Source organism: Stegodyphus dumicola, chromosome 4 (genome assembly GCF_044657685.1).
Source record: "Stegodyphus dumicola isolate Sdum_Otavi_A_Nest chromosome 4, ASM4465768v1".
Taxonomy (NCBI): domain Eukaryota; kingdom Metazoa; phylum Arthropoda; class Arachnida; order Araneae; family Eresidae; genus Stegodyphus; species Stegodyphus dumicola.
In genome coordinates, this window is record NC_140771.1 from 197,993,819 (window position 1) to 198,020,549 (window position 26,731).

Below are 26,731 nucleotides of genomic sequence, written 5' to 3' on the forward strand. Positions count from 1 at the left end.
TGCAACCGCCTTCGCCGGGAATCGAACCACGGACCTCTGGAATACCGGCCCAGCGTGCTACCGTTACACCACGAAATGTACGCTAGGGAACATAAAAGAAATACCTTATAAAGGAAGTAAAAAGAAATTCGCCTTCATTTTTTCTTCTCCAAAAACTGCATTTTCCAAACATTTCATATTATTTTAATATTATATACAGAACATATGCATCAGTATACTACACAAGAACTAGACTTTAATCTTCTTCATATTTTCTTATGTATTGTACCGAAATTACGTAATTATCATTTTTACACGGTTTAAGTTTACAGTTCAGTTATTTATTCATGCAAAGTAAATTGAAGTGTTCATATGTGTTTTGCTCATACTGTTAACCAAACTGGTTTGCAGCGGAAATGCAAATCATTTGAAATTGCTCCTGCGTTTTGGATTTACAAATGTATAATGTTACCAGCAGAAGCTTCAGGATTTGTTTCTCATTAGAAACTTCCACAATACTAGGGCAATCGATAATTAATTTCTCTAGCTAAATGTTGCGTTAGAATCGATATAACAGTAGAAAGCTATCACTTATTAAAATATGCCTCAACTTACAGTATTATTGATTAAATATATCCAAGTTACAAGAAGCAATTAACCTGGAAACCATATTGTGTATTTATCAAATCTCAATTAAAATGGACTTTAGTGTGTTGCAATGTAGAGGCATCTAAGTTTCTCTAATGGCAAGTGCTTTAAATTAAACTAATGTACCAGATTATCTTTTTAATAAATTGAAAATTTTTAATTAATTTATTTATTATTACGGCCAAAACAATCCTACAGTAATGTTATTTACATTATAATTGAAAGAATAACATAAGAACCACAAAAACTGTTAAAAATTATATATACTTTACGGTAGGTTATGTTATTCGAATATGGCAAAGCACACGAAGAAAAAGAAGATAATGGTATAATAGTTTCCCCCTTCTATGAATGATAATCATGTCTAATTTTTCAAGGAAAATTAATGGCTGATAGTCACGAGAGTACTATAAATAAAAACTCTGATGTGGACATGACTTCATTGCACAACCTATTAAATTACATGACATCACATGACTTCATTGCACAGCCTATTAAAATATTTTTGCTTCACTTCGTTTAAACTTATTTTCTCGTATTGTTCTAACTTAACTAACCGATACCTCAAGTCAAGTTTAAAATGACAACAAAAACTGCAAATTTTAAAATTAAATATCCCCTTCAGTTTTTGTCATGCGTTAGTCAAACTTCTTATAAATTGATTTTTGCGTAACGACTATAAAACATATCCAAATATACGTATAGGAAACGGGAAATCGCATTAAAAGTTCGATTTCGTTGTTTGTCGAAAATAATTTTTTTTTTTTTTTTTTAAATTTGACATCGCCAAAACATGAATATTTTCGGCATTTAAAATACTTCTGTAATTGGAAGTATATGACTAGACCAACTATTGCGAAAGTAAAGCTGGGTAAGGGAATGAGTAAATATATATATATATATATATATATATAATGTTGTATGATCTTAAATTCATATAGTGCGAAAACAAGTTATTACTACTTGCGCAATTGCTGCAAAGTTAGTTAATAATAATTTATTTCCTAAACAATATTGATTAATTAATTATATTATCTCCTAAGTTTAATTAAAATATAATTATTTTAAAAGAGTGAATCCATACTTTTAAGTTATATTTTGAAAGATGTTTTGAAGTAATTTGAAAGTAAAATGTTAATAATGTTTTAACGGGGACTGGAATTAAATCATCGTGAAGAACAAAATTTCAATTGTAAAAGGAAAAATTAAATTTAAAACATGTAATCATTGTCATTGATCGGAAATTAGTTGACTTTTCAAGGGGAACAAACCAACTCCCGTTCAATGAACAATAATTAATAAATAAATACGTAAATACGAAGGTGTTTCCTTTTTACTCGAGTTATAAGTTAAAGCCAAACCGGCAGTTCTAGTCAGGCGAAATATTTCCGCGAATAAGAAGGGATTATGAACCAATGCTGATACTCAAAGTACTTATTCTTATGAAGCATTTTAGCCAATTCAATTTGGAGTAAAAAGCAATTTCTGTAGAGAAATCCGAAAAAACTCGAGTGTTTATGCATTTGAGTTCTATATTATTTGTAAAAATTAAACATTGGAAATTGTCATTATGAAATCGAATTCAAAGTAAAGTTGAAATAAACATAGAAGATTACAAAATGAGATAAATAATGCAAACTTTGTAAAAAAAAATCAAAAATAATATAAAAATAATATAAAAATAAAAAATATCATAAGAACAGTGAATGTACAATCAATTAATCAATATTGTTTAGGAAATAAATTATATATATATATATAGTATATACACGTTTGGTATTGCCAATTGTAGTAACAAAGGGAGGTGCACAACTAGATGTTCTAGCAGTCCAATACATAAAATTTCAACGTTCTACGGCTAATCATTTTTTAATTATTCAAAATGCCTTCGTGCGTAAGTACAGACGTCACGAAAAGATCATTTTTAACCCATTTTAAACCCAATTTATAACCCGTTTTGGAAAAGACGAGTCCTTTATTCCATCCACACGTATAGAAGTCACGTCAAAAATTGTCCAAATGGATTCTGAAAAGGTTAAAATGCATATTTCATTTGACATATGATACGCAAAATTTTTCGCGATTACAATACTTCTTTTACTTCGTACAAGGAAGTAAAAAACGAAATTATACACTTTAAGTAATCTTATAATTTTAGAATAAAGTAGTTCAGATTTTTATACTTTCTTTCATATGTACTCGTATCTAGAAATCAAAGTTATTAAACTTATTATATTACCTATTCGTTATGGTCATTATTCCGAAATCTTTTCATTAATACATCGACAAATACTTTTAATATGTCCAGTCTTCTGATTACGTTACACATAAGGAAAACCAACCATGCAGCCAGACCGTTCACCAGCATTCAGTGGTCTCCAATCACTCGGACATTGGTGGGGCAAAGATATATACAAACAAGAAATGAGTTTATTAATTATTAAAGTAATTATAAAAATATGACTGTTTAATAGTGAAAGAGAAAATTTATAATTTCTTACATTACCTTATTTTATAATTAAATGTGAACAGCATATTTTTCTTTAATTTCTTTAATTAATCTATAAACAATCATTTGTTCAAAGTCCTTATCTTCACTAACTGAAATCTACAAACAATTCACAAAATAAAGAAGTGATATGTGTGCAAAATAAAGATGTTTTTTAGTTACACAAAATAAAAGTTCCGTATTTCTTATTTAAATGATGCTGCACTAACGTCATTTATAAATGAAAATTAAAATTTAAATTCTATTATTATATACTTTATTGCGAGAAAGAATAAAACGATTTCTTTTTTTGTTATAATCGACTCCCGGCATACGGTCGTTTCCCCCATAAGTAACATGAATACGAGTCAGTTTCCCTTTTAAAGTCCTCGAGTAAAGCATCTCTGATTTTAGGCAAATAGCCCTCTTGTATTCCAAATAACCGAGCAAACCAAACCAAATAGGGTTAATACCAGGAACAAAATTAAAAAATCATGGTCAATTTGAGAGCAATCAAAAAACACACGAAAGAGAGATGACCCATACTAACAGAATACAGGGACCCATACTAATCTGGAGGACTAAGTTCATTTTCTAACATAAATTAAATTAGTCTTTAATACAAAGAGAATTAACGAAGGAATAAACAGGGTTCTAAATGATGAAACTAAATCGAGCTCAATCTCCCGTAATAATATGTTAGAATTTTTTATTTTTTACTAAGCAATGCTTATATATTCCGTATTACATACAATTCGATCACATATATTTATTTATAAAAATAACTCTCAAACAATATGATATCATCTGCTGTCACTGCTTTATCCTACGCATTCCCTCCCCTTTTGTTTGTATTATCTGTAATTTTGTTTTACACTGATGGTTTGTGATAGTAATATAGCAATTTTTCCATCGTTTTGCAAGAAGCAAACTTAACATTTGTTTGTACACAGGGTGTGGTCAATCAAGAACTGACTGTATTTGCATTTACTTTCATTTACTAATAAGTTTCAGACTTCGTTTCTTTACGATGGCTAACCATTTATGCATTTGATTAGTTCGTTAATTGTTAGTTAATTAAACAAAAGCGGTTAAGATCATCTTTCGCTTTAGAGTTACCTCATTAAAGGGTAGAATTCCTCCCCGAAGAATTTCTTCATGCAAACTGGCTTATCAGTGGACGAATGGTTAAGACAGCTGAACGCTGGTAGCTTGACCCAGATTCAAGCTCCGAGAACAATCTGGCTTTGGGAGGATTTTCGTGGCTTTTCCCACCTATAACCACGCGAATCAGTTCCTTAGAAAATCCTCCACAAAGGCAATCCTTTCCTTAGGTAGATAGCCCCTCCTATGCTTATGTATTCAATTAATCTAACCTAACCTATTTTCAGAGAAACTAATTCGTATTCACATTATAAGGGGAAAAACCCAAAAACATCTACAGAGCTAGCCCATTCTTTAAGATCTGAACAAGAGTCAGATGGGCGGTATTCAGAGACCTTATCCATTCGACCACTAGTTTCATTATAATGAATAACTTTGTAGTTTATTTATTAGAAGAAAAGTTTTGAGAGTATGAGAGATGTAATTATTAAACACGAGATAAATATCAAACTGCAATGAAGTAGAAAAAAGAGAGGGATATCATGCAGGAAATGAAGAAAGCTAAAGGAATTTAGAAATTTTTCAATCCTATGTTTGGAAATTTTTCTGATGCTTCGTTAGATAAGAATACTTGCTAGCTCTTGATACCATATTAAACAAACTAATAAACGTAGTATTTATCTAACTAAGTTTAATTGTAAGATAAATTCAGAAATACTTCCATATTTTCATTAAGTTCAAATTGCAAATGTAAATGACATAGAAATAATGCAAATAAGTACTTAAAAATCACTATGACTATTTATTATACACATTACTATCAGGAACCATGTTTTTATTTTGAAGCATATGAAAAGTAGTTTCACAGCGTGGACTTTATTCGCCCACCAGCGAGCGAAGAGGAGATCTACATAATCCGAGGAATTGTATTTAGGTATCAAGAAGTAAAACACCCTTGAAAAATTTGTTGATTTTGAAACAAATATTTAAAGATTATCTTGATTGTACAAATATTATAATCACGCATCTGCACAATAATCATCCAAATTTTGCTGGTCGATCTTTCCGGTCGATTTTGCTGGTCGACAAATTGACCCACGTTCTGTGAAATTTCAATTTTGTATCCCAAGCGATAGGGATACGAATTCTTAGTTTAATACTCCTAATCACAGTGATGTAGCCAGAGATTTTGACGCCCGAGGCGATTCCTAAATTTTCCTCCCGCCTCGATACACAAGCAAACTAGAATAGGTAAAATGACATATATAAAAACAAATTAAAACTCTGTTTTTTAAGTAAAATTTTAAGTGCAACATTTTATAATTTTATTACTATTATTGTCGCTGTTATTAAATTTTATTATTGTTGTTGTTGTTTGCAAAACCGTCGACAATAGTGCTGAGATTTAACTTATTGCTCCTGTTGCTGTAAAGTAAGCAATGCAGAAAGATTTCTTAGATGCAAAATATACACTTGTAGATCTTAAATATTTTTCAAATTATTTTTACTTAACTTTTCTCACAAACAGCAGCACTTAGTAGCTGTAAGAAAAGGTCACAATAATATTACAATACATGGAAATTATTCTTAAGAATGTAATTTAAAATAAACTGCAAAAATTCAAAAAGATCGCTCTTCCACATCGCTGCTTCATTTTCCCTTAGCAGTAACAGGAAAGAACTCTGAAATCTTTCTTCCTTAATCAGGAATATTGCCTTTTAATTTCGCCATGATCATAATAGATCATGCAATAATAGACCATAAAACACTCGTGATAAAAAATAAGAAACAAAAACTAAAAGAACGTATAAATGTAAAAAGAGGAATTAAAACATACAATATATATATATGAGACAACATGACCGAATGCAAATAGGCAACTAAAATCAACATAAAACGCAATCTCGCAGTCATACCACAACGTCTTAAAAAGGGGTATGCCGGACCATGCGTTATTTCGCAAGCAGCAATCGTTCCATATTATCCGAGCGGAAAGCATGAGCGGAAGACATGCTCACTTCATGTGCAAGACGAAATGTGTTAGAGGGCTGTTTGGATACTGAAAGTTTGTGCAACACAATCCGCTGTTGCGAGAGAGCTGAATGTGCATCGTGAATGTGTCATCATAGACTGTGGAATCGTTGCCAAAGGGAACAAAACCCCTGTAGAAAATGTTGGTCTGAACGCCATAGGATTACCACAACGGCAACTTCATGTTGCTATATGCAAGATACCATAGATCATTAACGGCACGCAGCTGGGGTCGCTCATATCCCATGAAATTGTCGCATCGACTGCACGATGGTGTACTGTACGCCCATCAACCTGTGATTTGTGTTCCTTTATCCCACCCGCATGTCAGAATGCGGTTGAATTGGGCGCGTGAACATCGCCAGTTAGACACCAGTGGAGCCACGTAGTCTTTCTGTATGACTTTCGATTTAACATCCAGAACGATTTCCGAAGGGCAATGATATGGCAAGAGCCAAGGACACGCTATCGGGCGCCAAACCTCGTCGAAAGAAACCATAGCAGAAGAGGAGTTTCTGTAACTCCAATAACATATTGTAAATACAATGTTGTATTCGCACTAACTCTCTCTTACCAGTTATAGTCAGTAGCTGGAATGGCTCCCTGGAGCATTTTCGATGTCTACTTGAATTTTTATGGTGTTACGTGTGTTCATGCTCTATTAATATATATTCAAATGCTTAAAATTTTCTCTTTTGCTTACACTCCATACTTAGTCTCTTATTATTTAAAAAATTCTTTTAATTTTATGCTATGCAAAATATTAGATATTCCTAATTTTATATATTCTTGTATATATAAAATTAAGAATGTTACTTGTTCTATAAGGGTCTCCGTACCCAGGTACCCTGGTGAAAATCACCACTATATCACCACTGAAGAGGAGGCTTACTTTATGAGCAGAGATAGCAATGAACTGTCGAACCGCCCTCTTCGTTAATTCCTGCTGGTTCCTTCACAGCCGTCCGATATCGCGACAAAATTCTACACCCTCTTATGCGTCCTTTTATCGCTCCAATGCGATATTTATGGACGATAGCGCCCGCCCGAAAATAGCTCGTGTGGTACAGAGTTATCTGGAGAGTAAAACCATTCCACATCTACTGTAGCCTGCTAGATCACTGGACCCGAATCCCATATAGCATGTTGGAACGACGAATAGCAGGTCTCAGTGTGCCGCAAGGCACACTCCACGCACTCCGACATGTGTTACTATAGGAATGGGAGTTATTGCCACAACAAGCGATCAACGATGCTATTGCAAATTCACCTCGCCGTTGACAAGCATGCATTTCAGCTAAATTTTATGATACGCTTTATTAGCGTGATGTTTTTATTGCGATTCTTCTGATCTCTTTGGTCTTTCACGATGAGATGGTCGTAATGAATGTATTTGCTTTAGTGTTTCATATGCAGTCTAGCAATGCCTCGCCAACCTCTTAGATTATTTTCATGAATACAGCTTTTCTTTTGTTCCCTGTTTTGCCTTTGTTGCTTATTTTTGAGCAGGAGGATAGTATTTATCATAATAGATCATAAAAGTATTTGCGTTTTTCGTTCAAAAATGTCGACAGAATAAAGAACGTATAACAAATGAGTATATGAATGTATAATAAACAAAACATAACTATTGAAATCACAAGTTGATTTTCTTTGATGTTTAGAATGCGAAGCTATTATAGGCAATTAGCTTAAGGAAGAAACATTTTCCCATGGTTTAAATAAGGCTAAAATTAGTAAAAGCTTACTAACTTGCCCTTCAAACATCTCCAAGTGGTTGTAAATCTATTGAAAAATTATTTAATGTCTATCAAATTCTAAAGATGTTTTAAGAATTTTTTATATATATTTATAAATCAATAAATCACTTATTAACATCGGGATAACTAGCAATTCAACCCTATCGAGAGAAATATCAAGATCTGCAAGAAATTCTAGACTTTTCAATGATCAAGACCTGTTGCTCTTTATACTTCGGTATTTCGATTCTCAAGGAAAACTCTTAGAAAATTCAAAAACTTGAATATATTATAATGCAGTGGAACCTCGGAACACCAACAAATTACCTAAACAAATAACGTCTCAAGTGACGAACGGTGCCTTGCTTTAACCAACACTCAGGTTTGAAACCAACGCTTTTTAAAGATGTTTTGAGGTATTTTTTGACCCAAAACTGACTTCTAGAAATAAAATTTCAATATTTTCTTAACTTTAACTCTCATTAATAAAGTCCAACATCAAGTGACAGGCGGCTTAAGGAGTTATGACCATATTGTATTGCACGTGAAGATTTTCAGGACTTTGATATAGAGGCATTTTTTTTTCTTGTAAATGTTATTGTATCTCTATGCAAAACCATAGGCTTGGAATTTAACAATAAAGACGTAAAGGAGTTACTAGAGAATCATAAAAGGAGTTTAACCGGAAAGAACTGAAACTCCTTCAGAAGCAGCAACAAAAGGCAATTGTGTAGGAAAAGCCTTCATAGGAACAAAGAAGAATGTAGTTCTGTGATCTACGAAATATGTACAAAATGAGGTAGGAGGCAATATTTCATATAACGAAATCACCCTGATAAAGCTACAGCAAAGGAATTTCAAAGACAATGTTATATCTCACATTAGAAACATTTTAAAACGAACAAATCCCTTTGGAATTTTTTAGTGAAGTAGAGGTCCAGTAAATCTTATATGGAATCGACTTAGACCTTTTTGAGATTAAAAAAAATTCGATTATTTAAAATGAAATGTAAGAATGCTCTATTTATGCTGAATATTTTTGTTGTGTTGAGTTTACGCCAATATTTCCTAAATACATAAATATTAAACACGATGAGTAATTGCTGTAAAAAGCAAGAATCTTATTACAAATTGGAATTGAATGCAGTTTGATTTATCCGCTATCACACAAAAACTATGAAGAAGACCCTGCTCAAAGATGGGAAAAAGGGAACGGTTTTACTTATTTTTATGTTACATGCCTCCCGATGCTGCAATAAACTGTCATGCTAAAGGTCAAATACTGTAAAATCTATATTACTATAAAACCTAATCGGGCTATGAGATTTCCTCAGTTTACGGATGCAAGAAAATCACAGGATAATGCTGTAGCAAAACATTTCGTTACCTATAGCTGTAAATTTGAAATGTACTGAAAAATGCATTACCTCACACAAAATCGATTTGACGCAAAAACGAGACGAAATTCACTAGTTCTGTTATTACTTCCTTGTACGAAGTAAAAAGGAAGTATTGTAATCGCGAAAAGTTTCAGGCAGCATATTTCAACGAAAATATCCATTTTGACCGCTATCGAATGCAATTTAACGATGTTTTTGCGTGATATCTGTACGTAAGGACAGAATAAAATACTCTTTTCCTTCAAAAAAATTATAAAACTGCTTTAAAATTAATTCTGAAGAGAATTTTTCGTAGCGTCTGTACGAACGTATGTACGTACGTATCTCGCATAACTCAAAAACGAGTAGCCTCAGAACGTTGAAATTTTGTATGTAGGACTGCTATAACATGTAGATATGCATGTATTATGTAGATATGCTCGTATTTTGGTTGCAGTCGGCCGCACCAAACGTATATAAATATATTTATAAATATATCCACTCTATTACCCGGCTCAGTGATCTCAGTTTCTTTACTCTTATATGTTTGTAAATTGTACATTTTTTGCTTTAAAAATGATTGAATTATGTTGTTTTTATCTTCCGGTTAAAGATTTTATGCCTTTAGTAAATCTGTGTGCAATATTTTTAGAATTATCAGCAATTCCAAAGTTGTTTAATTGCCGCTAAGCCTGTTTTTAATGGCGGCCATTGATGTTTACATTTGAAACAGGAGACTAGTGGATTTGTTACCAATCTAGAGAAACTTAGCTTCGCAACAACAAAGATAACGCATTCATTTATTATTGCCAATTAAATCATGCTTAATTCTTTCTGGAATTTGTTCGATGAAATAAGCGTTTATGATTTACTTCGTAATTTTTAATATAGATATTGCGTTTTTATGTATTTTTGCCTTCTCGCCAAGTGAGAACTGAATTAATTAAATGAGAAATACTCAATCGTCTGTGAAAAACTGTTTCTTTTTTGTTTTGTTTGCTTAATTTCTTTTATACATAGTTCTAGCTTTATTATAGTATTTGAATAGAACATGTGGCAACGATTAGATAATTCTTTAAATGATATACATTTTGTGCATTCTGAGTTATAATATGAATGAAATATAATACTGTTAAGTAAACCTTGCGCCAGAGTGTCGCTATGGTAAACAAAGTGAATTTTAAAGAATGCATTTATTCTGTTGTGGTTTATGCGCTGTCGGCGAAGTAGGTTTAATTCAATCTAATAAGTTTAAATAAAATGCAAGAAAAAATGCGTATAATTTAATATTCCGTACAAGGAAGTCATGTGGTGTACACATCAGATTTTTTTTATATGCGAGCACAGGATCCATAATGCTGATAAATCAATAAATTATCTGCATTCGAAAACTATTTGAATGTAAAAAAACTACTAATTTTAAAACAAATACTATTTTTTATTTAATTAAAAGATTTTGAAAAAATATTTTCTGCTTGCGTTTTGCATGAAATCTTTCCACTTTAAATTTTTTTCTTGTTAAAACTACTTTTCTAGTAAAATTTACTTTAGAATACCAGGATTCTCGAGAATTTCCGAAAGGGAGTCCCTAGTTTTCAGAAATAAATTGATTGATGATTTAAGCATTCCTGTAATAATAGAAAATAATCCGAGAAAACACAATCACTAAATGACTCAGTTAAACAGTTTTATAAATTATATTATTTTATGCTATTTGTTTATTTATAAATGCTTGCCATTTAATCCATTAGCCATCTTGTCTCCCAGTGCTTCTTAAGTTACAGAATTAAAACCATTAAATGTACAGCACGCGTTTAAATGTTCTGTGTCCACGGTTGTCCAGAGTTAGAAACAGAACATTATAGATAATACCTGAACCTAACATAAAATATATGACCAATTAAGACAATCAAGCCCGGCTAAAAGCTAGAACAGTGTCAGAGGTGTACCACGAAGAAATCTGGAAGAGTTATATCCTTTGTCTAGTAAACACTATCAACTTTTATGCACGCAGTTAAATTATGAACCTTGTTTATCAGATCCATGTTTATCAGAATGAAAGGTCATTTCATTTCCAAGTTTCTTTTCCAGCGAATGTGAACTCTAATTTCCATGTACTCTTTAATGGCTTTGTAAATGATCAATGAAACCTTTTTTAAACTGCTAAACTAATGTTAAATTAACCTTTCGTTTTTAGTCTATGCTCTATACACTCAACAAATTATTTGCTTATAAATCTTTGTATATTACTTTACGCACCTTCACAAAATTCTCTGTTTTCATACTTAGAAGTGTATGTGTTATGTAATAAGTTTTTGCTACGTTTTTATGCTTTTTTAATTGACACTAAGTTTTGGCTGTATCTTATGTTATATGCTTCATACTTATGCCCTGCATAGTTTAAGAGAAACATGATTGCCTTAATGCTCATCTCTGTTACGTTAGATTCAGAAATTATTCAGAGTGTTCTGTTTGATAACACATGGAGAAAGAATATTTAAATACAAATACAAGGACAAAGAATGTTTATTTTAAATAGTAATTTTTAATGCGCTTGAATGGTTTCAATTTAACACCCAGAAGTTTGGGAAGGCAAAGCGGTAAAGGTTGCTTTAACTTTCTTACTTTGCCGTTTGCTTCAGATTAAAGCGATAACTTGCTTTTTAGTCTAGTAGGATCTGCTGGACATTGAGGTAAGCTTCTAGATATACTAGCAAAACCCTTCAAATAAATAAATATTTTCATATATATATTATTGCACTGGATTTTTAATGCATATTTCAATAAGTTCTGCCGCACCGTATTTGCAAAATATATTCAGGTATTCACACTGGTGTCCCTAAAATTCTCTGAAGATTCAGAATTTAATTAAAATTTGTATCTGAGGTTTATTAACTCTTTGCTGCATGTTTACGTCAAAATTACGGGCTGAAGTTTTGATACCTATTTCTAGCGGTCATACTACTATAGTGCTGAAACTTTAATGAAGTTAGTGAATAGGCAAAAACATGATTTATTTATCATGACCTATAAAGTTTCTATCTCCCTCCGCAATTCGTAGGTAGACATGCTTTTGCTGCATAGAAAAAAGGCCCACCAGCGGCCGAGCGGTAAAGTCGCTGAACACTGGTAGTTCGAACCCGCGAACGGGCTGGCTGCATGGGCGTTTTCGTGGTTTTCCCCATGTGTAACGTGTATACGAGCCAGTTTCCCTTAGAAAGTCCTCCACGAAGGCATCCCTCCTCTTAGGCAGATAGCCCTCGAGGCTTTACCATAATCACACACACACATTGTTACATAGAAAGGAAAACTTATCGGAAAGTGAAACAAAATCAGAAAGAAAGTCTGCCATAGTTAATAATAAAAATAAATAACTGATGAAATTGTAGTTTTTGTCAAAATAAAGTTTTTGGAATCAAAAGGAAAGCAAAAGAAAGCCGTTGCAATGTGATCAACTAGTGCGTCTACAAAGCTTTAGGACCGATTTGTACGAAACCGGTAGTTTATAAAAACGACATACTTATTTCTTAAATTCCAGCATTTGAAATACTGTAAGTCTAAATAACGCTTATCGAGTTCACACAGAATTTTGATTCCTTCGTGGAACTTAAAACAGTTGAGGGATGGCTTTCTAGCTAATTAAATACCTCTGCCAACCACTTACCATCAAACGCTACATTTACTATGATGGAGTTATCGCACAGGGTATAAACTGATTGTGAAAATAACAGACACACAAAATGTAAAATATTAACTTTATCTTCTCATCAGATGTCTTGAATTATTTTATAATTAAAATAGCATATAACGCACATTCTGAATTCTGAATAAAGTTATAGAATATAAAGTATTTCCCAGAATTTTCAAAATAGGCCAGTTTATGTCCTTAAAAAACCTAAAGGTCTTGCACATGCTCAGTCTTTTCGTCCGATCGGCCTTCTTTCTGCTTTAGGTGAAATATATGAAAGACTTATCGTCACTAGAATCAAATATCATATTAACGGAAACGAGTTTTTAAATGATCGTCATGCACTTAGCTTTGGATGTGCGACTAATGGTAAAGATGCACTAATGGTCTACGACACGACTCTTCGTTCACTTGCTAAAGTGAAATAAATATTGATGAAAATAGAAACGTAGGAATCCACACTGCTATGTTAACCCTAGATATTAAAAGTGCTTTTGGTATGCTTTCGTGACCAGCGATAATAAAGGAACTTAAAGAAGCACACACTACCCCTTAAATTTAGAGGTTATCATGGACTATCTGGAACACCATGAAATGCTTATCATTCATAACAATGGCATAATAAAAAAGAAACAACCAAAAGGCTGTCCTTAAGAAAGTATCTTGTGCTAGTTCTGTGTTATAGAATATCACTTTTAACACAATTTCTCCGCTGAATGGCTAAACCATGTTACTGTGATAACTTAAAGGTAACACTAGACAACAAATGGAAAATCATTGCGATACTCATATCAAAAGATTTCAAGGCATAAATTTGGGTTTGAAAACATATATACAGAAGCAACTCGTATATATCATTATGACAGAAAAAACTGTTGTTCAAGCATTTTCTATCAGGGCGTTTATGATGGAAAAGAGCGTCTACTTAGCAATCAATGTCCATTTGTCTTTAAAATTACCAGCAGTTACATCCTACGTCAATTGGTACAGCTATTGTGATTGCAGTTTTACTTCCATTGCATATTCGAGTGCAGCACGAAGCATTTTTCATGACGGTTCCAATTCAAAAGGCAAGTAAGCTATGCCGAAAAAATTTTAACCCGCTCTGTTATGAATATGTCACAATTCCAGGTAATATTCAACCGGTACATAAGAGAATACCTAAAAGTACATTCATCAATAAAAATAATAAAGAAAAATAACCTGAACATTTATCAGATCACAATAGAATGTTTTGTATCTACACCGACGGTTTTAAAATTAATGACTACGTAGGATGTGCCTTTATTCTACTAGAGAGTGACTCTCTTAAGTATTAAGGGAAAGGACACCTTGAAACAAATGAAAAAAGTATATTTCAAGCAGAAGCATTAGAAATTATTAAAGCAATTGAATATATTGTTCATTCAATTGTCTTTATGGATAGAATACCGGCCCTTTCTGAAATTTCAAATTATTCACAGGCATCAATCAGCATTAATTTACAAGATTCAGCAATATTTTCAAAAGAGAAAAAAAGTTCGTGTTAATATTTATAGGATAAAATCTCATGATGGATCACATGCAGTGAGTTAGCAAGAAAGACTTCTGAAAATTATAACGTGGAATAGGTTCCCTTCCTTGGGAGATCCCCTTCTTTGGAACCCTTTTTAAGATTATATCTTAAAAAATATCTCTCAACGATATCATTAAAAAAAAGCGGCAAGGAGAATGGAATTCTGGTGAACAGGGCAAACACACCTTTAATAATTATCTGCGAACAATTATCTAAATCATAAAATTTCGATTCCCCAGTTATCAAGATACATAACAGGGCATAGTCCCTTTACAACGTTTTACTATAAACATGGATGTGAGGACATTGGATCTTCAGATCATTATATAATGGAATGTTCCTTAACGAAACAATACCGTACTTATTTCTTATATTTATAAGCTAATGTCATTCATTTCTTTCAAAGATTCCTTATTAAGGAAAAACATCCTATTCTTAAAATGTGTAAAATTACGAATCTACTTGCTGCATTGGGAAAAGATATTTGTTATCCCATTTAAAAATATGAATATAACAATAGCATATTTACTTCTTTAAAATTTCATTATTTTATTTAGAAATTTGCACCCAGTAATTATTTTATAAGGAGCTTAATTAAGACATTATGATTTTTTGTATGATCGATTTTTTGAAAGTTTGATCATCTTTATGGACACCATGAACTGCTGGCTTTGTTTTTAATGGAAGACGAACTTTATAGTTTTAATGCATTTATTTTTAATTGCATTTTGTTTTTAGTTTTTTTATTCCTCTTTCATGTAAATATGTTTCAAAATTTATACTTGTAATTTACGTATTGTAATATGAAAAATGTAATTAAGCTATTATTATTTAAAATTCAAATTAATGTAGTTAATGATGAATGTGGGACAACGCCTGCTAACTATTGGTAAAGACCAGATGTCCTCATTCATCATCAACTGAACTGAAAATAGTATAAACATAAAATATAAGTTTCCTTGACTTCCAACTATTGGCTGAAAGATAAACAATTGAACTGTTTACAACACCAGTGATCCTATTCGAAGCTACAAGTATTAGCTGTGTCGAACAATATACTTTTCTAAAATTCACACTTACCAAACCGTGTTGAATATCCGGCGTTTACTCTTACAGCGGCTTCCCTTAGATAAGGCAGACAGCGGCAGCAGCAGCCAAAGGTGTGTACTATAAGCCAAGTCGGTAACAGTTCTTCCTCTCTGTTTAAACTACACCGCTTGCCATAAAATATGCTGAGAAAGATGTGACGAAACGAGGCATAAAGGAAATACTCAAAAATAAAATGTAAATGATAGTTGAATTTACAGGAAACGTCACAAATATTTTTCTAGAGTTCTGTGTAGAGACATTAGGTATTTTTTGGAAGCCGGAGAGATGATCCTTCGCCGGGAATCGAACCAGGACCTTTGGAATACCGGCCCAGCGTGCAGAACGAAGGCGCGCTAAGAAAGTGGGAGAAATACCTTATAACTCTTCTGTTTCGGGTTGCGTATGTTATAGTCTCTGGTTTTCTGAAACTTTTCAGTTCTATTAAAATAATAATTATCCTTGAAATGAGATTTCGCGACAAGGAAGACAAAGTATTATGAAGAGCCAAATCTGGAGAATAAGAAGGTAGTTGAGAATTGTGACACTCTTCTTTGTTAGAAATCACTTGACGGGAATTGCGTGACGGTGTATTCTGATGCAGCAGAAACCAGTTATTTAACTGAATCTTTTCAGGCCTAACGCCCTGAATTCTTTTAGAAGTCCATCCATCTCTAAAATGTGGAGTTAATCATCTATACCTCGTGAATAAATTCCTCATGAATTGCCCCTTTCTAATCAAAACAGGTCATCGACGTGGAATTTACTCAAAATTTCTGAAACCGAAGTTACATTGGCTGTGAGAAACCTTTGCACACTTTTCCATCGCAAACACATGATTGCTACTTTGTTTACCGATCATAAGCATATTCATCTCCAGTTATAATTTGCTTTAAAAATTCCAGATTAGTATTTGCCACTTGGGTCAAATCATAATATGAAATATTTCCACTTTCGAATCCATAGCAGCGATGTTCACTAAATCAAAAACACAATAACTGCAAGGCTTTAAATTCTGTCCATATGCAAACGATGTTTTAAGTAAAGCAAACTGATATATCACACTCTCAATTATTGTTAAGCAGGTTTGTTGGAATTTATTGAAAAATATAAGTCTCAAAACACTATAGATGCACGGTGTAGTTAGGGAATTAAATGGTTATCCTAGTATTTCACAGCAAAATTATCATGAATCGAAATTGTCATCAAATTATAAACGTAAGCACGGATTTTTTAGATCAACAGCTTGATGATTATTTGCTTACATGTAGCCCAGGAAAGAAATTTTAGCATAAAACCATTTTTCATCTGATAATTCTATACATAATTTCTTTGGAGAAGAATTATTTTATTATTTATGAAAAAATTAACAAGTACATATATTTGTTTGATTATTTTCATTGAGCTATATACTATATATATATATATTATTCATGAATGGTATGAAAGATTGCACTATTTGATAGAATGACATTTTAAAAACAAATATCTCCGCCATGTAATAAAAATAATCTTCTCGAGATCGAAAAGTGACAGCAATAGTAAAAGGTGAGAAAAAGAGATTCCGTACATTTATCTTAAACGGTACATTGGAATTTAGATTCCATTTATTATGATGATATTTCTTGGCACATTTATTATTCGCTGAAATTCCCTAATCATTAAGAACCAGCGTCTTATTTACAAAATCAGGATATCGAAAAGCCAACATTTTGGTGTTAAATTTTTATATTAAAAAATGTGGCGTTAAAATTCTATTTCTTCATCTGTATCAGCTGAATTTGATCCTAAACTTAAAAATAATTGATTGGTATAGATTCATTTAAGAAATGAAGATCGTCAAATTCATTTGGTAATCTAAATTACCTAAATGAATCCTTAGCACAAAAATAATTGATAGATGGGAAACTTTAATATAAATTACGAAGCTTATTTAGATCATTTATACCAGTGGTAACCAGCTCAAACTGCATGCGGTCTGAATGGACGATGTGAAAACAGCTGATGGGGCAGATTTTTTATTTTTATTTTTTTTTTTTTACAGAGTCAAAAGCTTTATTAACAAAATAAAAAAAGTGCTTTAAATAAATTTTAAATTTGCCTTACTAAATATCATACAATATAATAATAGTAATAATATCGCAAATAAAAAAAATTCAAATGTGTATTTACTTTCTTTCCGTAATCTAAAGTTTGGTACCTATCTAACATTTCCGTTGGTTACACTTTGTAATTAAAATATACTGACAGCTAAATATTATATTCTTAGACTGACATTTTTTGCAAATAATTCTGATATGTTTAATGCACCATTATTAATTTAAACTAAAAGTAAACAAATTATGAAAACTTTCAGAGCATTCAGAAGCTCTTCAGATGCTTTCAGAGAAAATACACCATGTGGGAAAAAATTGAGAATAAATAATAACAACCTAGTTTCTTTTTCTTATTTATTAAATTTTCTTTCGAACATAAATAAAAATACGTATGTTTGTGTGTAAATAATCATGAACTTTTTTATTCTTACTACAGCATGATATTTGATCCCGTTTCGATTCCGAAATAGTTTGTATCTTTGGAAAAAAGTTACTAGAAGTTATCTTCATTGCGCATTGTGGATCGTTTAATAGTTTCAGAACATATCGGTTCTTTATATTTTTCGAAAAATTCGCAAGTTCTCATTACACAATTTTTAGCATAACATCTTAGAGTATTTCTACATTCCAATTTTTAGAATAATATTTAGAATACAGACTAGTTTCATTCATGGAAAAATGCAGTAATTATCGTGTAGAATAAAATATTATCAATATTACCATACAGCGGGAGATTATGTAGTGAATAATTCTCGAACAGATTTTAATATGTTTCACTTAGAATGAAAAAATATTAAATTAAAAATATTTCATTTACACACATGTGTCATTGTTCCTGAAGATGTTAAGTATCACAGCGATGTGTTTGAAAAAATAATATTAATTATTTCAACACTTTTTTTAGCCCAGAAGCGCTGTTAGTTTCGAACCGACATTTTTCTTTGAATATTTAAAAGCATTGTATCACTTTTTAAATTGTTGCCACCATATATTATCGCCCTGTATTAAAGTAATTAAATAATGAAGAATCTGCATGAATGTATGTATATTTCTCGCGTTGTGAGAAACAACGATATTTAGAGCATTCAAGTTTTGAATAACGTAGTCCTCTACCCGAATATGGCACCTGGAAGACCGAATGTGGAATTCTGAATTTGTTTTACTGTCTGTTTCATATTTTGTAAAACGTTAACGAATTTTTGATTAACGAACTCAATGATTTCAAAGCAAGCAATGGCAACATTGTATGGAAAAACATCATTTCTATCTCCAGCGCTCGAGACTGTCTGTCGGAAATTCTAAAGATATGTTGTTTTTAAATATTTTTAGCCCAAAGGGACGTTAGGCCAGATGCTCTCGAAACGTACATGCGTGTGTAAATGGAAAAAAACGCCCGTTTGAGATTAACATAAAACATGGAAGCTTTCGGATTTTTATTTATTTATTTATTTAAGAATTAGAATTCACAAGTAAAGAATTGAATTACGACATTCATTTGAAAAATGAAAGATCATATTTGAAATCGGATGCTTTTAAGTGACATTTTTTAACATAAGCCGAGCAATTTTTAATATCCTGTAATTTAAAATTCAACTGTATATAGTTTGCATAACATTTTTGCATTTTAAATTTTACGAAATTCGAAACTAATATAAAGTTTACATCATACATTGCTGACACCTCAAATCTTTTTTTCTTTTTAGTCCAAAGGAACAATTTGCCCTGAAGGACTATTAATTTCGTTTTGGCATTTTGCATCGAACCTTTAAAAAGCTTTTTCACTTTTCAAATCGTTGCCACCATATATTATCGCCCTGTCTTATATTTAAAGAAATTAAATAATGAAGAATCCGCATAAATTTATGCATGTTTCTCGCATTGTGATAAAACAACAGTACCTAGGACCATCAAAATTTGAATAACTTATTCTTCCATAGAATATGGGCATGTGGAAGCCCTCATTTGAATTTGAAATTTGTTTTATTATCGATTTCAGATTTCGTAACACTTCAACGAATTTTTGGTTAAAAAACTAAACGATTTCAAAGCGAGCAATGGCAACACTGTACTAATCAAAAAAAAAAAAAAAAAAATTATCTCCAGTGTGCGAGATTCTGTATCGGAAATTCTAAAGATATGCTCATTTTAAAATTAATTTTCGATATTGTTGTTGAACTGAATTTTGTAGTTTGAGTACGTAGAACATGATATTTAATAAATAAAGGTAACACACAAATCATGAAAATCAATGTCGTTCTAAAAGGTTTCAAAGGTTTCCAAGGTTTCGTCAAAGGTTTTCGCTTACAGCATAAATAATAATGTCCTTCTCAAATATTATGAGAGTTTTAGTAATTTATTCAGTTTAATAATAGCGATCAAATAATGATAAGAGAATCGTTTAATGATTATCATCATTTATTGATTATTTTTATCATTATTTAATGATAAGAGAAATAAAAACCTATTTTCATTTCTGTGTACGTTTTCTTAACTCTTATTTCCCGTGTAAGTATTTAATTAATTCCAACGTGTGTTAATAATTGTTGATATATGTATAATTCATAAAATTAATAACATATTTTATATTATACATCTTTCTTTTATGATGAATAAATACAATGGTTCCCAAAAGTTGGCGAACAATTTCGATTTTGGTATAAAAATAATGATATACAGAAATTTTTTATTGCATTTTTAGATAATATCTCTGTTATATATTTTTCAAAATTATCTATGAAATTTATCCGTATAGTAATTTAATAATTTAAAGCAACAAAACAACCAGCAATGCAAAAACAAGTCCATAAAACATATTTTTCCAGAGAAATTAAGGATTTCAAAAATCGTTTGTTGCGTATTTTGATATTAATTATGACAGTATTTGTCTGAACTTATGTTAAACTTTATTGCGGAAGTAATAAATTCCGGCTTAATGCATCCTGCAATATCATAGGACATTATCATTAAAAAAAAAACCACCATGAGGTTAGAAAACTATTTATTTTTCATTTAAAAAATAATAAATCTGTTAGGAAAAGTCTTAAAAACTTGAATCTGTCCCGTTCTGATTTTTTATTGTTATGAAGACAGAAACTATCGTCCACCAAAACTTCAGTATTTTTTACAATGAAACAATTTAAGAAATCCACGGTTAAGGTGGATAAAACATTCTAATAATGTGTAATGAAAGATTTGATACATTACTTTCTGCAGAAACAGTCAGAAGAATTGCCGTATCAGCAACGTATTATGGTCGTTCAGCATGAAAAATAAATACAGGTTTTACTGTATGCAAAATGAATGATAAACAAAATTTTGCTGAAATCAAGTCAGCTTTGTGGATGCCAATAACTTAATATTTTTTGTTCAAGTTCTCGCATTATTATCTGTCGAAGAAAAAATGAGGAACTAATTTCAAAGAGGTTTTGTTTAAAATAAAGCACATTGACAGAAGTTAATTTTATTTGTCTGCCATCTGAACTGGATAATTTAGTTGTTTAGAATGTAATGGATCATGCACAATAACTGAACATTTGAAAACAGAATTTGAAGATAACAAAAAAAAAAAAAAAATCTCACACTTATATATTTTATATTTACACTCAAAAGGAGCGTTTTTAACGTTTTCTGTGTTACCTATATCATGTTTTTTGCACTTAAACCGTAAAATTCAAATCAAGAGCAATATCACAAAATATTTAAAAGAGCATACCTTTAGAATTTCTGATACACAGTCTGGCGTGCCGAAGATAAAAATGCTTTTTCTTCCTCCCGTAGAGTGTTGCCACTGCTCGCTTTAAAATCGTTGAGTTTGTTAATCGAAAATTCATTAAAGTTTTACAAAATGTGAAATGGATAATAAATCAAATTCCAAATTCCAGACTGGGGCTTCCAGATGCCCATATTCAAAATTTGATGTATCTATTACCGTTGTTTTTTTCACAGTGCGAGAAACATACTTACATCCATGCAGATTCTTCATTATTTAATTTCTTTTAGTATAATGTAGGGCTCCAATTTTTGGTGGCAACAATTAGAAAAGCGAAACGCCGTTTATAGTGAACCAATGCAAAAAGCGAAAACGAAATTAATAGCCCTTCTGGGCTAACGCACTTTGGGCTAAAAAAAAATCTCAAAGCTTTTAGATTTTACATTGCGCCCAAAGGAGCGTTTTTTTAATGGATTATGTGTTACCTTTATTTATTAAATATCATGTTCTTCTCACTTAAACCGTAAAATTCAGTTCAACATCAATCGTGAATCTAGAATTTCACAAATATCGCGAATTGAACAATTATAGCTTTAGAATTTCTGATACACAGGTCCGCGCGCTGGAGATAAAAGCGTCCCCCCCCATAGAGTGTTGCCATTGCTTGCTTTTAAATCGTTGAATTTGTTAACCAAAAATTCGTTAAGTTTTACAAAATATGAAATAAATGATAAAACAAATTTCAACTTTAATTCAAAATAAATTCCAAATTTGGGCTTCCAGATGCCCATATTCGGGTGGAAACGTACGTTATTCAAAATTGGATGGCTCTAAGTATCGTTGTTTTATTACAATGCGAGAAATATCTGTACAGTTATGCAACTTCTTCATTATTTAATTTCTTTAAATATAATACAAGACGATAATATTTGGTAGCAACAATTTGAAAAGTGAATCGGGCATGTATAGTGAAACAACGCAAAACGAAAATAATAATCCTGCAGGGCAAATTGCCCTTTGGACTAAAAAAGCCTGTTTGAAATAGCTATGCCAAGCAACATAAAAAAAAAAAAAAAAAAAAAAAAAAAAAAAAAAAAACCCTTGCTGTGACGTTAATAATCTATCATAACGTAACATCCTTGCATTTATTTCGTAAACAAGGACATTGTTATTCAAGATGTGGCTAAGTACTTTTCTTCGCTAGATGGCTTGTGCACAAAGCTTGCAACAAATATTTCCCTCAAATAAAGTGTAAATAATTTCTGTTTTTGGCCAAACATGAAATTCACGTGATGCAAAGAATGATACCATCTTAAAAGTTTTAATAGGTGATGTGAATGTTGCATACTAAATGCTATGCTTGATGAAGGAAATTGAGAAGTGTATTACTTTTAACAGATGAATCCCCTTATTACTCCAATAAAAAACATACAGCTGCGTTTTGAGTAAGTTAAATGTTTTCTTAATGCAATAAAGGAAGAATCTCCTCGTGGCTCATGAATTACAGTTATTAATAATTTGAATAGTTAGTATTTAATGAAATTATTACTTCTTTCGAAAAAAGCACTAACTGTTTCTAATAAAATATGTACATGAGAAAGCAAATCACTGATTGTATTTTCAATGGTTAGGATTATAAGCAAGAAACTGCACTAGAAAAGTGAAACTGAACACAAAGAACGAGAGGAGAAATATTGAAAAACTAAATTTCTTTCCTTCGCAAATATTTTTATATCTCTTTGTTATTAATCAGTGATGCGAGAGGAATTTATATTTGCAGCTATTCCCCTTCAGCTGCCCTCCAGTCGATTTAAATGATTTAGTAATCTTCCCCAAGTCCAAAAAGGTTGTCTCCCATGTGACTAATTAGGGATGCTACCAGTTATTCTAGAACTTGCGTTGTGTTTGCCATCCCCTAAATAGTGATGGGATGCATCCTGGGTTGTTAATCACCCTTCAGATAAATATTTCAACTCTCAGCAATCTAATTGTTGGGCGTTGTCTAGGCTAAGCCCCGCCCTCCGCTTTCGCATAATTCGCATTCTAATGAGTTGATTCTCGTATCAAACGCCTCCGCTCCGGAATGCCGACTCCAAATTCGGCCAGACAGATAGGAATGCTGGATTGTAATCTAATCTCCACCCCGCTGGAGGAGAGAAAGTTCCAGTCAAGAATCTCACAGACCAATCAGTCATATCCAGGAAGATATTACTCATCGGGAAAAGAAATAAGAGAATAATAATCCTAATAATATCTGCATATTAACAGGATTGACACTGCTGGTTGACAGCTTTTCCGAATTAAAATACTGCAACCATGTGCATCTGTCGTCCTCTGGATGCGGTACCAGGATCGTCTGGTCGATAGTTACGCCATCTGGATTTAAATAATGATAATAATCCAGCGGACGTGATCCAGACGATAACACTTCGCACGATCTTTATTGGTCGAACTTTACCTTTTTTTCTATTATTGCCCAGTGTTTTGCAAGATATTAATGAGAGTTCCTGAACTGATAAGACTGGTTACTAACTAATTTTAGAAAAACATTTGTAATTATATACCTACATTTTATTGTTAAATTGCTGTTTGTAAGTACAGCAAAGGGTTCTTTATCTATGAAAATCATTTCAAGGAAAGAATTAATATCTTATTTGAAAAGCCGATATGTATTTCGAAAACTTTATAACAGCACGCGTTACTCAAGTAATCAGAACTCACGAAATCTATTTTTTTCCCCCTCGAAAGCAGTTAACGTTCTTAGAATTATTTATTTTACCACGAATTTTTTACTTTCCTTGATTAACACATCTGTAAAAACAGTTAAATATATGACGTAAATATTTTGTTAGCATACTGGGCTGAATATGACAAAATATTCTCTTCTATATGCCCTTGAAATGCCCCTCAGTAAATTGTGCTTATATTGCAAAAGCAGTCTAACATTAAAAAAAAAAAAAAAAAAAAAAAAAAAACCATATATTTTATGTAATGGTCATTTATCCCTTTATTTTTATATTAATAGAAAGCATAAATTCTTAGTTTTTGTTTTTAATATCTCAAAGCAGTACAGAATTTGTTTAGTTATCTTTCTTCCACATGTTCAATGTATCAAGTTCATATAAAGCAAAATTCCTTATATGCAAACCGTGTTATTTTTTATTTTTTTAAATTTTTTTACAAACATCACAGACATTTTACATTCATCTTACATACATGTGCAGACATCTTACATTCGTATCAATACCGCATTTCAAATTAAATATATTTTTATATTTTAAAAAGAATATTATATATGTACTTTGTTTTGTTAAAATTAAGTTATTCCATTTTCTAAGGCTAGCAATAGTATAATAGAGATATAGTCTTCAAATTCATACATTTATTTAGAAATTTAGGCACTTTTTGCGAAATACTTGTTATAAAAACGATTCGATGCTAAAGAACAGTTCGATTCCATAAAAATATCATAAATAGGTATTCCATAAAAATACCTATTTATGATATTTTATTTGGTATTAATATAGGATAATTTATTATGAATGTTCAGGTAATGTAAATTACCTGCATTATGATTAATGCAAACTAGAACATTATATGCTTGAGAAAGATGATTATAAAATTCATTCCCTGCTGTAAAACTGTATAATTCTGTATTGCTTTTTCGTTGCTATTCTGTTTCGTAACTTATGTGAAATATCTATCTACCACAATGTGAAAAGGTAGATAGATGTTGCACACTGATTTCATGATGACTGGCGATCACCATAAAATCAGTTCACGTGATCAGTCAGTTCCTGTCAATTCAAAGCAAGCATTATTATGTACACTGCTCAAAAAAAAAAAAAAAAAAAAAAAAAAGGGACAGTCCTATATCTCCCGATCTACTGGGCCGATTGACAAAATTCAAATTGCGTTCTTCATGTCTCGAAAGCGCGACTTAGGATATATATTAGATTTATATATAGCACTATTCTAACATAGGTATTTTGACACAAAATCGGACTTTTTCTGAAATAACATACCAATTTTTTTACATATTTCGATTCTACGACTCAAATTACGCCTAAATATGAAATTTTGTAAAATTTGGAGCAAAATTTACGGAGAAATTCACAAATTTATGTTGGCACTTTTTTGTCAGTTTGCGCCAAGAATACTTCACTTGGCGAACTTCTTAATATATGGCAACCTAGTTTCCTTAGGAAAAAAAGTCACCATCGTTCCTTTTTTCCAAATAATATTCTTTATATTATATTTTTAATTATAATTTATTATTTTAAGTAATTTTTTCTTTTTCGAATTTCATTTTAATTGTTTAAGTTGCACTTTTTTTTTTTTTTTTCGAATAACTGTTTTAAAAATTTCTATTTACCTATTCGAACTGCGTAAATAAAGGTGCAGCGTTTATTTTTTTTTTCAAATAGTTTTCTTTATATATATTTTTCGTCATAGCTATTATTTTAGGTCATTTTTAAATTTTTATACTTTTATTTTAATTGTTTGTGTTGCATTGTCTCTTCAGATAATTGTTTTAAAATTTTCTATTTATTCCTTCGAACTGAGCATTTTAAATATATTTATTAATATCAATTTTCCAGAATTTGATTTTATTTATTTGAACTGCGTTTTTTTCGGAAGAATACTTTGTAACCCAGACTACGATGCGTTTGAAAACTGCATACTATTTTAAAAGAGAAAATACAGTAAAGCACAGTTTTACACGCCTTTCAATGTTCCGTTCAGAAAAAAAATATATAAATAAGAGAGATGTATAACCGATATTTTAACTTAGGATGACTTGCATACGCTGCTTTAAACAGTTTTATCATTGTGCCCATTGCTTTACACAATTTTATCCTACATTTGGTTTCGTAAAATGTCATTCATATTTTAGTCAAATATTTTATTTTTGAAATCGCAAGAATCAAATATCATAAGATTGAAAAGTTTTAAATTTAAAAAAATACGAATACTAAATTTTACGAAAAAAATTTATTTTTCTTCTCTGTTTCTTTAAGCATTCTGAAAGTATATTGAAAAGTATCCAACTTTTCGAAACATTTTGGTATTTCTGACAATCATTTTAAATAAAGTTATCGCCTTCCATTTCATAAAGGCCCACAAACGGCCGAGCGGTAAAGTTGCTGAACACTGGTAGTTCACTCCGGGGTTCGAACCCCGGTAAACGGGCTGGTTGCATGGGCGTTTTCGTGGATTTTCTCATGT

The 26,731-nt window shown here is 31.4% G+C and overlaps 1 protein-coding gene across 1 annotated transcript in view; it reads right to left on the reverse strand.

The window, feature by feature from the left end:
- Positions 1–26,731, reverse strand: part of LOC146997793 (uncharacterized) — an 80,221-nt gene that overhangs the window by 20,920 nt on the left and 32,570 nt on the right. The gene's annotated exons all lie outside the window — the stretch shown is intronic.